Source organism: Olea europaea, unplaced genomic scaffold (assembly GCF_002742605.1).
Source record: "Olea europaea var. sylvestris unplaced genomic scaffold, O_europaea_v1 scaffold810, whole genome shotgun sequence".
Taxonomy (NCBI): Eukaryota; Viridiplantae; Streptophyta; class Magnoliopsida; order Lamiales; family Oleaceae; genus Olea; species Olea europaea.
Genome location: NW_019266538.1, coordinates 285,755 through 299,504, shown reverse-complemented (window position 1 = coordinate 299,504; position 13,750 = coordinate 285,755).

Genomic DNA, 13,750 nt, shown 5'->3' with positions numbered 1-13,750 from the left:
ATATTTTGATGTTTTACCTTTGCTTGTGCTACTGGTTTCTAATTCGTTGCTTCTTGAATTATGCAGAGGCTCCCATGGGCCTGCCCGTTGTGGCAGAATCTTCTCGCCCAAATAAGGGAAAGTCCCCACAGGTGGTGGAGCTAACTGGTGATATGCCTGAACTTCACAAGATTGCTGATGAGGTAACATTTTGCTTCACTTTCATTTTCGCTTCGTTTATTATAGTGAAAGTCCTCAATGTTGGCATTTTTCTTTGCAGGATGCTGATGACATTGTGCGTTCCATCCAGAACTTGTTTACTTCCTCGGGGCAAGTCAAGACGTCTCACCCTACTTCAACCAGTCATCCTTCTGCTTCTTCAGAGGAAAATATGAAGCTTCTCAAGCAATCGGTATTTGAGTACGTGTCTTTCATGGACATGGATATCGGCTAGGCTAGTGCTAATAAACATAAGGATAAGCTTGAGCTGTTGAATGCGAAATTGGCGCAAGCACTTACACTTCCATCGTTCAATGTTTCTGCTGACTTTAAAGCAACATTGAAGGTTGTTCGCTCTAACATCCTCTCCTTGCTAGCAAAAAATGTTGAACTGAAAGCCAGGAGTACTCAATATCTTAGTGCTGCATCTGAAAGAGAATCTTTGCTTCTAGAGATTAACAAAGTCAAGGATGAATTAAAAGAAATCTCTTCCGACGTTATGATCGAAGACTCTTTGATGATAAGTTTGGCTGCAGAGATGAAGGAGTTTCAAGCAAAAATGAACGACTATAGGGCGAGAATGGCTGCTAAAAAGCTTAATGCTTCCCAACGAATTGAGCGAACTAAGTCTTTGGTTGAGCAGTACAAAAAGCTAGAAGTTGATGATGATTTTGTAGCTGAATTAAATGTCGCTTCTTCTCAGCAGAGTGAAGATTGGGGGAGACTTAGGGAAAGAATTCGTTCGGTCTGGGGTGAATTGTAATTAAGACATCTAATGCCTTAACTTTCCTTTTATAACTTCGCACTAATTGTCATTGCTAATTTTGAATGTAACAACAGTTATCGTCATTAATGAACGACTAATTTGTCTACTTGCATATTAATTGACGTTGTCCTTAATCGTCAACCTCCCAAGCATTCAATTGCTTTATGCTAAGATTCATGTACATTCTTCCTTGGTATTTCCGTCTCTTTTCCCAATACTTTGGGTCATTTGGTTTTAGTTATTAGGCACGAATGTGGCCATTCACATTCTATCTTTTCACCTTCACGCCTCTATAAATGCGTGTGTATTTCGCACTCATCATTTTCATTTCCATTCTTTTCTTCAAAAATTAATTTGCTGCCATCGTTTGGCATCTCAACAATTGATCCAAAATTTTTGTCCTCCATAGAAATGGATCATTTGATCCGCCCATTTTACTATCTGTTTTGAGTCACCTTTGGTATGGGAGATATAGTAAATATTTTTTGGCCAGCAAAGTTCTTCCCATCGTCTCCATGTTCTTTATAAGGAGTTCAATGATGGAAGACAATTTTTGAGGATGCTTTTCAAGCCACTTTGCTTGCTGAGAGTGTTTCTCAATTTCCTTGCCCGTTATTGCAGCAATGCGATCAGGACGGCAACCAAGGCTGGTTCACCCTCTTGCTTAGCAATCGACCGAGAAATTAGTTTGCTCTCAATTGTAGATTATAGAGTATTTAATATTTTGTATCTCACAATTTGTAATGTATATTTGATAAATAAAGGAATTTATTTGAACGTATTTCGTTCTGGCCCTATTTATCTACGATCGTTCAACGCAATTTGATTGCGCTTTTATTTGTTCATTCTCCCATAAGAAAGGAACATATTTTTTTAAATATTTGCCATTAATGAACCTCATGTGCTTGGTGCCATCTAAATCTTCTAAATGGTAAGCTCCATTAGGCAACACACTATTTACTTTATATGACCTTTCCCAATTGAGCGACCACTTGCCATACTTTGGATCCTTACTATCCAAAGGGAGTATTGTTTTTTAAACCAATTTGCCTAGGTTAAATGACTTGGCTATAACTTTTTTATTGTAAAACTTAGCCATCCTTCGTTTTTGAACTTGCAATCTATTTAGGACGTCCAACTTTAATTCTTCCAACTCCAATAAATTTTGAACCAGTGATTCGGTATACTCATCATCACTTAACTTATGTTGCAAACACACTCTGATTGATCGCACATTGATTTTCATAGGCAAAACGGCCTCCTGTCCATAAGTAAGTTGGAAAGGAGTAACTTTGATACTTGACCGAAGCGATGTCCTATAAGCCCATAAGGCTTTGTTTAGACATTCGTGCCAATTCCTAGCGTTTTCATCTATCATTTTCCTTATGATATTTTTTAGAATCTTATTAGAAGATTTTGCCTGTCCGTTAGATTGAGCGTAATATGGTGTAGAGTTCACTAATTTAACTCCAAACTCGCTCAAGAATTTATTCACTTGATCTCCATTTAAAGAAGTTCCGTGATCTACCATCAAAGTTTGTGGAATCCCAAATCTATAAATAATATGATCACGGATAAATTCTATGACACTCTTTTGGGTGATCTCCTTTAAAGGTATCGCTTCTGCCCACTGAGTGAAAAAATCAGTTGCAACTATAACAAAGATATATTGCTTGAACGATGGGGGATAAATCTTTCCTATCAAGTCTATCGCCCAACCCTTGAACGGTCGAGGTTTGATAATGGGTGTCATCTCTCTTGCTGGCACCCTTTGTATTGGACCATGCTTTTGACATGCTAGACAACTCTTTGCATATTGAACATATAATTCTCCCATCTTGGGCAAAAAATATCCATTCCTAATAATTAACCATCTCATTTTTTGGCCTGTTTGATGAGCTCCACATATCCCTGCATGCACTTCAGCCATAATTGTTCTGGCTTCTTGCAAACTTACACATTTTAGTAATATACCATCAGAGCGTTTCTTAAACAACTCTTCATCTATCAATGTATAGTTTAGCAAACGCAACTTCATTTTTCTAGTTCCCCCTTTATTAGGTTCTTTAAGGAACATTTTAATCTCTGCCCTCCAATCTATTGCATCTCCATCTTATATGCAATGAATTTCAATTCTTCTCGCCCTTCTTTGGACTATATTATTCCATATTCATAAGTAGATTTCCAATTTGAAGCCTTTGAATACCCTGAGGCCATCTGGGCCAACTCATTTGCTATGTCATTATCCTATTAACACATTGAAACTCTACTTGGTCGAATTCTTCCAACAATTCTTGGGCGATTTCATATTGACTTATAATGGAATCACTTTGGCATTTAAAATCACCAATCAATTGATGAATTACCAATTGAGAACCGCCTCTAACGATCACATTCTTTACCTCCATATCTATCATTAATTTTAAACCCACGATTAAGGCTTCATATTCGGCTTGATTGTTGGTGCACATCCTATCCAAAGTGAATGCGAACTTGTAACAAATCCCTAAAGGATTTATCAATACTACTCCTACTCTTGCACCTTTAGAGGTTTTCGACCCGTCGAAATATAAAACCCAAGGTTTTAATTCGAATGAATTGATTTCTAATTCAATTTCCTCAGGCATGTCAAGGCATGGATGATCGGCCCGAAAGTTAGCCAATGCTTGATTTTTGATTGTCTTTTGGGGTATGTATTGTATTTCGAATTCTGATAATGCTAACGTCCAAAGGCCTACTCTCTGATGTAAAATAGGGCGAGAAAATATATACTTAACCAAATTTACTCTAGAAATCAAATAAACGGTTACAGGCCGTAAATAAGCCCTTAATTTCGTACATGTGAAATACAATGCAAGAAATAATTTTTCAATGGCAGAGTAATTACATTTACATTTTGTTAACCGTCTACTCAAGTAGTAAATCACCCTTTCTTCACCAAATCGGTCTTCTTGCACGACCATTCCAGCTATTGATTCTTGTTCAGCCGATATATACACTTTCATTGGCCGTCCTTGGATTGGTGACACCAACACTGGTGGACTTGATAAATATGTCTTTAGGCTTTCAAAAGCCTTTTGATGCTCTTTTTTCCAGACGAATTCGTCCTGGTTTTTCAGCTTTAAAATTGGGAAAAAAGTTTTAGTTCGCCCTACACAGTTAGAAATAAAGCGTCTTAAAAAATTTACTTGGCCCAGGAACCTTTGCAATTCTTTTTTATTGCTAGGTGGTTTGACCTCTAAAATGGCCTTCACTTTATTTTTATCAAATTCAATCCCCTTTTTGTGTACTAAGAAACCAAGGAAGTTACCTGCATTAACGCCAAACGCACATTTCAGGGGATTCAATTTTAGTAATGGTCATCTTCGTTAATGGATTTGACCACTATATCATCTACATATACTTCAACAAACTTGCCTATCATATCATGAAAAATCAAGTTCATTGCCCTTTGATAAGTCGCTCCTGCATTTTTCAGGCCGAAAGATATAACTACCCATTCGAAACATCCTAGAGATCCAGGGCACCTAAAGGCAGTTTTGTGTATATCTTCCTCAGCTATATAAATTTGATTGTATCCTGAATACCCATCCATGAAGGAATATATTACGTGTCCGGCAGTCGAGTCGACTAAAGAATCTACTGTAGGCATTGGATATTCATATTTGGGTATGGCTATGTTTAGGTTCATAAAGTCTATGCACACCCTTAATTTACCATTCTTTTTTAGCACTGGCACGATATTGGACAACCACTCTACATATCTGGTTGTTCTAATAAAGTCTGCTTTTAATAGTTGCTCTATTTCTTTCTTAATCTCAGGAAGGACATTAGGAGCAAAACGCCTAGGAGATTGCTTATGAGGTTTAAAATTTGACTTGGTTGACAATCTATGTTCCACCAAATCTCTATCTAAACCAGGCATGTGTTCATATTTTCAAGCAAAACAACCTTATATTCCTTTAATAAAGCGATTAATTTATCACTAACCTCTTGATCGAGCATTTGGCTGACGAATGTTGGGCGATCTTCCCCTTCATTGCCAATATTCACTTTAATCAGAGGGTCTTGTATTTGAGTGTATCCAGGCTTGGTGATCCTCATTACTTCATCGCCCAATTCCCTTATAGGCACTTCTTCTTCTAAACAATCCACCTTGTTGACTTCTCGGCCAATACTTTGTTCCAACTCGAACACTGCCAATTTGTCTCCCAATGCTTTCAAGGCTGCTTCTTCTTTCGTCTTGTCTTTACATTCTGTATTGGTAGCCATTAATTTGGCTTTGAAGGCCTGAACATCAGTCATTCGCCTTTGTTGCTTACAACTCATTTAAAACTCCTTGATTACTTTTTTGCCAATTACTGGCTCTTCCTGGGCCATTATGTTTGGCCTCATTTGACTTAGGGTTGGCAACGGTTCGGTTATGAGTCGGTTCGGTCAAAACCATAATCGCACCACCAATTTTTTGACCATACCATAACCGCACCATAACCACGTAAATCGGTTCGGTTCGTATCTCAGTTCGGCACGGTTCGGTTCGGTTAATAACCACAAAAATAAATTATTTTTTATAGGTTCATCCATCAAATTGATATAAAACAATTTATGAAAAAAGTCAATGAAAACAAAAATACAGTATTCCAAATGAAAATGCAAACATTATCAAATAATATTTCAAACGAAAATGCAAACATTATCCTAATTTTCAATTGTAAAATACAAATTTAACAAACAATATTATAAATATAACAATACTAAACTTTTCCTTCATTCTTAATTGTTGTGCATCGAAATTACTTGATTTATTCTTCCCCACAAGTCTTACTAGTATAGATAAACACTCAAAGTTGATTTCTATATAGTAAATAAGAAATGTAAGTAGAGAATACAACGATACTACCTATTCCAGAATGGTTTTAACTAAGATTTAAATAAAAAAATGTATCTCTTCGTCAGTTTCCTTCTCGCTAAACGTTGCACAAGCTCTAGAGTATGATGAAGAAGTAAATTTTTTTACAAACAATAAAAAAAATTAACAATAAAAGGAGTCGTGCATGAGCTTGTGGTTTATGAAGAGTATGGTTTGCATTTTTATACTGTCATACTAATGCTATTATTATGGGATAATAGTAAGTGAGTTGGCCGGCTGAGTCATATAGATGTAATGGGGGGGAGATTTTATTTTGGGCTCGATAGAAAAGTAGTGTAAATCCCAATAATCAATTCAATTGTTTTTTTTAGCGGGTAATCGATTCGATTTCGGTTCAACGGAGTAAATATCATACCCGCACCGCCACGAACCGGTTCATTAAAATAAAAACCATATCCGCCCCATTGCACCATCAGTTCAATTTTTTTCGCCTCATTCGGTTCGGTTAACTGTGATTTTCGATTTTGACGGTTCAAATTGCCATCTCTAATTTGACTGAACGTTTCAGTGAGTGCATCTACCGAAAATGACTCCTCGCTCTGTGCAACAATTTGAGTTTCTTCTCCTTCTTGGACCACTCTGACAGGTCAATAATTTCCTTCGTACATGAATCTTTCCACTGAGTTTACTTCTACGACAAAAGGTCTATGATCTGCCTGTACCACTTCTGCTTCACCCTTGTCATTCCAGAAAACCAGGCATTGATGGAGCGATGAAGGTATGCAGCGACTTCCGTATATCCAATCCCTTCCTAATAACACATTGTAACTAGTAGGACCATCTATTACGAAGAAGACTGTGGTTCTAGTAGTTGTCCCTACAGTTATATCCAATGACATAACCCCTTTAGTTGAAGTTGTTCCTCCATTGAAACTTGTAAGGATGACTTCTGTTGAAATCACATCACTTTCTGTCTTTGCAAACTTCCTCATCATCCTAGATAGAATGGTGTTTATAGCTGCTCCATTATCGATAAGTACTTTTGCCACAGGTATACCGTTAACTAAAGCCTTAACGTACAATGGTCTCAAGTGTTTACTTAATTTCATGGCTGGTCTCTTAAAAATAGCCTTTTCAGCAGCATCTATTTCCACTTCCTGCTTGTTCTCTGTTGAATTATCTTTTTGTGATAAGTCAACGTGCAGTATGTCGCACTGAGCTTCCGCTTCCTGAATTTCCTTTTTATTGTTTTCCAATGCTTCTCCTTCGGTTACCCAACCTGTGGGAGTAGGCATTATTCTTAGAGCTGATCCATACTTTTCAGAGCGAGGTTCTCTCTTTTTCCTCTTGGGCATTCCGTACAGCACGTAATAATTGAAAGAACGCCCAGATGGTTCCCCCAACAAGTCTACTTCACGAACTTCCTCTCGATGTAGTTGCTTCAACAGAGTGTTGTGCGATACTCCTCTCTTTCTTCTTTCTGCTTCCAGATCAATTTCCTCTTCGATGTCCGTCATACCATCATCATCTTCACCATTGTAGGCCCTTGTAGAAGTTTGGCCTTCTTCACATTCCAGCGCACATGCTTCTTCCTCGTTATCCTCCTTCTCTTCTTCTTCTTTCTCTTTGTTCTTAAACTCATTGGCTAGTAAATAGTTATTAGCCATGACAGGAGGTAACGTACCGAACTGAATAGGAAAGGACTGATCTGGATTTTCTCCATCCCTTCTGCCTCGCTCAAACTTAGATCTCCCAGAAGAACTCTCTGGCAATTCTTCCATCGATTCACCTGTACTGGTCTCCTCACTGTCTTCGAGAACATTTTGATTGGCCACCTCGAGTAGTTTAGGCGCCTTAGGACGTGGCACTCCCTGTTGTTGCCTCATCATTCGTCCATAATTCCATTGAAAACGCGTTGTGTTAAGTTTTAGTCATCTCGTTGAAGGGTATCACCCTTCCTGCATTATACTGGAACGAATGCCATACATTTGGTTGGCGAGGTTGTGGCCTGAATGTTCTCCCATTATTTATTGACCTGAACTGCCTCTCGAAAGATGGTCCCCTATAGAATGATGTACCTCGCCCTCTACCAAGCTGAGCGTTTGGGAAAAAACTAGGGCAATGGTGATGCTGCCATATCCCTGGTTTCTCTGTATTTGCACTCACTTCTCTTTTACATCATACACACAGGACGTCTTCATCCTTTTCAGGCTCATTCCCTTTGATACGTTCAAAGATACTGGGATGTGGCCCAGGGTCCTCTTCTCCGTCATCTATAACCAACTTGAATTTTGGCAACTTATTTTTGAAACCAGTCGTCACCATGTTCACCCCAAGTGTCTGTGAAAAAGGGTTTTCATCCACTATCATCTTCTTCTTATCCTCGAACGTAATTCGTCCTGATTCAATATCATACTGTAACACATGGCGAGAAATCAAACAGTTGTTAGTCAAATGTGACAATGCATTGTGCCACTTACAATATTTTTTACCCTTGATTTGTTTAGAGCTTGGCAATTTATGTTTATCGCTCAACTTTATCTGCTTATCCTTATATAGTTTATCAAATATAAGGTCAGCTTTGGTTACATCGAACGAGAACCTTCTAGCCTTCTTATTCTCATCTTTTATAGGTTCATCCTTGCCCGATGATCTAGGCTTAGCCGTTATAGGACAAGTATACATGTCTCCTTTGATTAATTCGGCCAAACACATTTCGGTTTGATCGTAATACTCGTCATTAATAGTATGAACATTAAAATTTGGGTCTCTATAACAAGTTCCCTTACTAGAATTTTTCATTTGCTCTTCTTCTCTTATTAATCGTTCATATCTAATCACGTTTGTGCTCAATTGGAAAAGATCAGGAAATTCCCTGTCTTGGAATTTCTTTTTCAAATCAAAGTTTAGACAACTTTGAGCGATTTTGACAAACTCCTTTTCGGGCAAAGGTACAAAACATTTACTTCTTGCTGTCTTGAACCTTTGAAGGAAACCTTCTGCCTATTCGTTTGGCATTTGATGTAGATTCGCCAAATCAGTCAAAGTAACTTCAGACTCAGTCTTATAAAACTGAGTATGGAACAATTGCTCCAATTGTTGCCATGTTTGAACAGAGTTCGCTGGCAAATTGATGAACTAAGAGAAAGCTATTCCTGTTAATGAATTAGGGAACAACCTCATTTTATGGTAGTCAGTTACTTCACCACTTTGCAGTGTGAATCACCCTGTGTGCTCTAGAGTAGACATCTCTCCTAAACCGATAAATAATGAGAATTCTGGCACTCTATACCCTCTAGGCCATGGATATGCTTGGTCTACCCAATCAGGGTATGTCTTTGTGTAAGTCAGCCTAATGACAGTACGTACCCCAAAAGCCATTTGATCCTGTACTATTTCCATAATTTGATTTCTCAACATGACGTTGAAATCATATGGAATTCCTACAGGTTGGTTGATCAGTTGATTTGTCTGAGGCCTGATGTTTGGTCCTTAGTTGGTAACATAGTTGCCATGATTTGGGTTGTTGTTACCATTAGCCTGAATAGTTATTTCATCATTGACACGTAGGGTATTCTGTCCATTATTTAGGACATTATCTCTTATATTTAGGTTACCCCCCAAGTTAGATGTACCATTACCACTATTCTGATTTGGCATTACACCATCCCCTGGTTTGAAGTAGGTGGAACAAAAGGTGGTTCTATCCCCTGATTTGGACTTAGGACTGGGGAATTATGTCCCACGATTGTCCTAGTTTGAAAGTGATTTGCAATAGGCACAACTGGCTGACAAATTTGGCCTACAAAATTAATTATTATTTCATTTAATGTATTCAGTTGTTTGGCCTTGTTGTCATAATGTGCATTCTTATTCTGAGTAAATCTTTTCATATTATGAACATTTCGTAGATTTACCTGTTCAACGACATCCTGTGTGAGTTCTCCAAGCAATGCACGTATGGTTCGAGGACTCAACTCTGTCATTGGTTCATAATGACTGTGACTGCTCTGACTCTATCCCTCTATTCGTGGAGAGCTTTGCTGCTCCTCATATCTCTCGATCACAGACTGGACTCCTCCCTGACTTGCTGCTTCCTTATCAGATTTGTAAGACATATTGTTTCACCTTTTGTATCTTCAACACCAAACACCAAGGTCCCACTGGGCGTGCCAAATTGTTTTACACGGGTAGTCGCTAACAATTAAAAAAGGGATCAGACGATTGTGTAACGAACAAACCTCTTGAGACGAAATCCCAAAAATGGGTGTTTTATTGGCGATGCTTTACAATTGGAAATAAACAGAATGCCTTCAAGGGGCACAAGCACACGAGTACTAAAAGAAGCGTTTAAGTTTAAACTAAGAAATCGAAATTACATATTCTCTGTTTGAGAGTGTTTGATTCGGGGTCTTTTTCTCTGTCTTCTATTCCTTTTATATTCCCTTGATTATTTTTTCATGACAAACCGCTTAATAATTGCTTGATTGCTGTATAACTATCCACTTTCTTTATAGTGGCTAACTTGTCGTGGAATTGCCGTCTCTAACTGTTGTCATTACTCTTTGTCGTTCAACCGCCTTCAACTGGGCTCCTTGAATCATAGAATGTGATAAGATCACTCAATAACTGCTTCAACAACTGCTATTCTGGATAACCATAATATTTTATGCTTGCTGAGATCCTGGGCGATTCGAAAGTTTGGACGAGAATGGGGTCATCGCTCTGGGCGACCGTAAGGTACTCCATTCGCTCAGATTCTAGGCGTCTTGCAAGCTTGGGCGACGATATTACCGTGTTCATGGACTTCCATCGCATTTCTTAATAATCCTGGTTGGACCTTTACCCTGGACTCCCCAATTGGGTTTCGCTCTTTGAGCTATTTGATTTGAGCTGCACTTTTAGTGTGTCAACAGATGGATATGATATTTGAATTTAATCAACCAGTTCGAGACGATGCGAGTATAGTATTTACGCCGTCGTCCCGAACCGAACCGAACCGATTACCCGTCAAATTTATTTTTTCTATCTAAATAGTAATTCAATGCAAAACATATATATAAAAAAATATCTAATTTTGCAAACTCCACAAGGGCCTTTTTTCTTCCTTTTTGTAGCCACACATGATGGTTATCAACTTACTCGTTCTCGAATCAAACTCAATCAACAATTTCAGTTTCAAAAAACTTATTCTCTTACGGTAAATTTGATCATTTGATTTTTTTTAGGCATCTAAATTGGTTTGAAATTAAGTATACATAGTCTTTGCCTTTTTTGATTTTGTCATCAGTCACCTAGACATCACCCTTGGTACTATAAATCGCCGCCTTCTTACAAATGTACCCTCTATCGGCCCCTTGTACAATTTTGATCCGGTAAGTGATCAATATCGCAAATTGTTTGAAGTGCTCCAATATAATTCACTCGACTATCAGTTGCTAACCATCATGTGTGATTTTTTTCATAACTTTTTTTTTCAATTTGACGACTGGAAATATGAAAAATAATTTATTTTTACGGTTATTAATCGCCCCGAAACGAAATATGAATTGAACTTAACCAAAATCGACTTACGTGGTTATAGTTCGATTATAATATGATAAAAAAATTGATAGTTCGATGATGATCTTGACCGAATCGAATCAAACCGTTGCCAACGGGACAACTTTGAGAATGGCTGGTGAATTCTTCCTTTTTTCCATAATAGCCTTTCCTATTAAAAGTACTATATTGCCCTTAATGAAATTATTTGCAAGATCTATCTTATATCTTTAAGGATTTATCAATCAGGTCCTATATCTATATTTTTCAATCTTTTGAATACCTTTAAGTATTCTTTATATTTTAATATTTCTTCAAAGATTATATGTTGACCTTTTTTAGTTATATATCCTCGAACTAAACCTTCTGAAATTTCTTCTTGTATATTTCTATGTTTAGTTATAATGTCTTCTACTTTTCTTATTTCTTTATAAGTTATCACAGAATCAAATCCTATATTATTTTTACAGCTATAATCTATATCTCTATATATTTCTTCAATTTTTTCTTTACCAATAGGGAATATATCATCCGATTTTTCATCTAATTTAAATAAAAACGAAACATCTTTTTCATCTAAAAATAAAATAAGATTTTTATCATCATTAGTAGTAGAAGTGGATGCTTGTGAATTGTTCATGGAGTAATTAAAGCATAAGCATGTAAAATAAGTAAATAACTTACAGTAATCAATTGGAAATAAACAGGCTTTCCCTCCAGTATGCTCTTATAGATGCTTTGCATGTACTTAATCAATCTTCTGAATCAAGTAAAGATTTAAAATGTTTTGAAATTATTTGGGTCCACAACTGCTTCCGCAAAAGGCTTTTCAATTAAGGTTACACTTCTCATTCTAGAGAACTAGCCGTGTTTCCACAGACGCTATCTCACAGTATCCAGAGTCTCTGTTTTCACCTCTATCCAAACTCTTTTCAGAATCAAGTTCCTACTTGGAACGAAATTTTGAAAGATAACTCACACACAAGGTGCTACAAATTTTTGTTAGAAAACTGCCTTTTCCCCTAACCATTCATCAAATACGGGTACTTTGGCATGGCTAACATCCATTCAAAATCAAAGTTTTGAAAATTTTTTAAAATCTCTATCTGTACTGCCGAGGAATCATGAGAAACTTAACGAAATCCTTTTATGTAGGCTTTGTTGAACATAACAAACTTTACTTTAATATTCATAAATTGTAATTGTACATGCTTACAAACTATATTTACATACCTTTGGTACTCACCTTATGAAGTTTAGAACTCCATAAGTGATTACCTTCTTACAAGCTTTCCTATCTTCAAGTTATCTAATATTTTTCTGAATACAAGTAGTGTATACAGATTACAAAAGGTTTCTCTCAAATGTGTTTTAAGAGAAATTATTTCAAGGTATTTCGAGATATCTCCCTTCTTCCTTCATGCCTCCTTTTATAGGAGATTTTAGAATCTTATCTTGGACAGATGTTTTCCACCTTTCTTTGTTGGGTAGCTGGGCCATCTTATCTCCACCGAATTCTCCATTGTCTTTTTGTTGAGTGGACCTCTTATCTTGAAATTGGATGTCTTATCTTTTATCTTTGTCTGCCACTTGTGACCATTGGTAGGAAGTAGTCACAATTATAGAGACTTTTCTTGCATTATCTTCTGTCTTCTAGTAGCCACAGTTTTTCTTTAATAAATTTCTTTATTAAAGTAATGATAAAGGGCTACTTTAGTTATCATCACTTCTCCATTTTTGAATCAAAGAATTCTGAAGGGAATTCTTCATCATTAAGGGATGCTTGACTCATATCTTCAACAACACAGTATTCACAATGATGATCACTGTAATTCCAAAGTAACTTGTATAATTCTTTAGCCATATCTTCCGATCCATTCACTTGGTTAGATATAATTGCAGATAATAGATGGTCGAGATAACAAATATCTTCTTCTTTGGTATCCATCCTTGCATTGGAATAGATAATATGATCTTCAGATGGATAAACCCATATTTTTTCTTTCTCAGTAATTATCTGAGTTACATGTTCAAATATTTCTTTATACCCTTTGGCTCTTCTGTAGGGCATCATATTAAGAATATCTTGATATCCATTTTTAACAACCTTTTGATTGGCAGGTAAAAAATGTTGATTTGTTAGTCCCATTTTGATCACATGGAACGATGGATGCATATATTCAAGGACAGGATCCCATTCCATTGTTGCTGAATGGAATCTGATATATATATTTGTTGTTTTAACAACTTCAGTATATCTTTTAACAGCTTTCCTAATGTTGGCCGGAAGCTGAGCTATCTCCTTGAGATCTTTACTAGGATATATACAAAGTATATTTCCTATTTCAAAGCAATTTCGAACCCAGTTGGCTGGT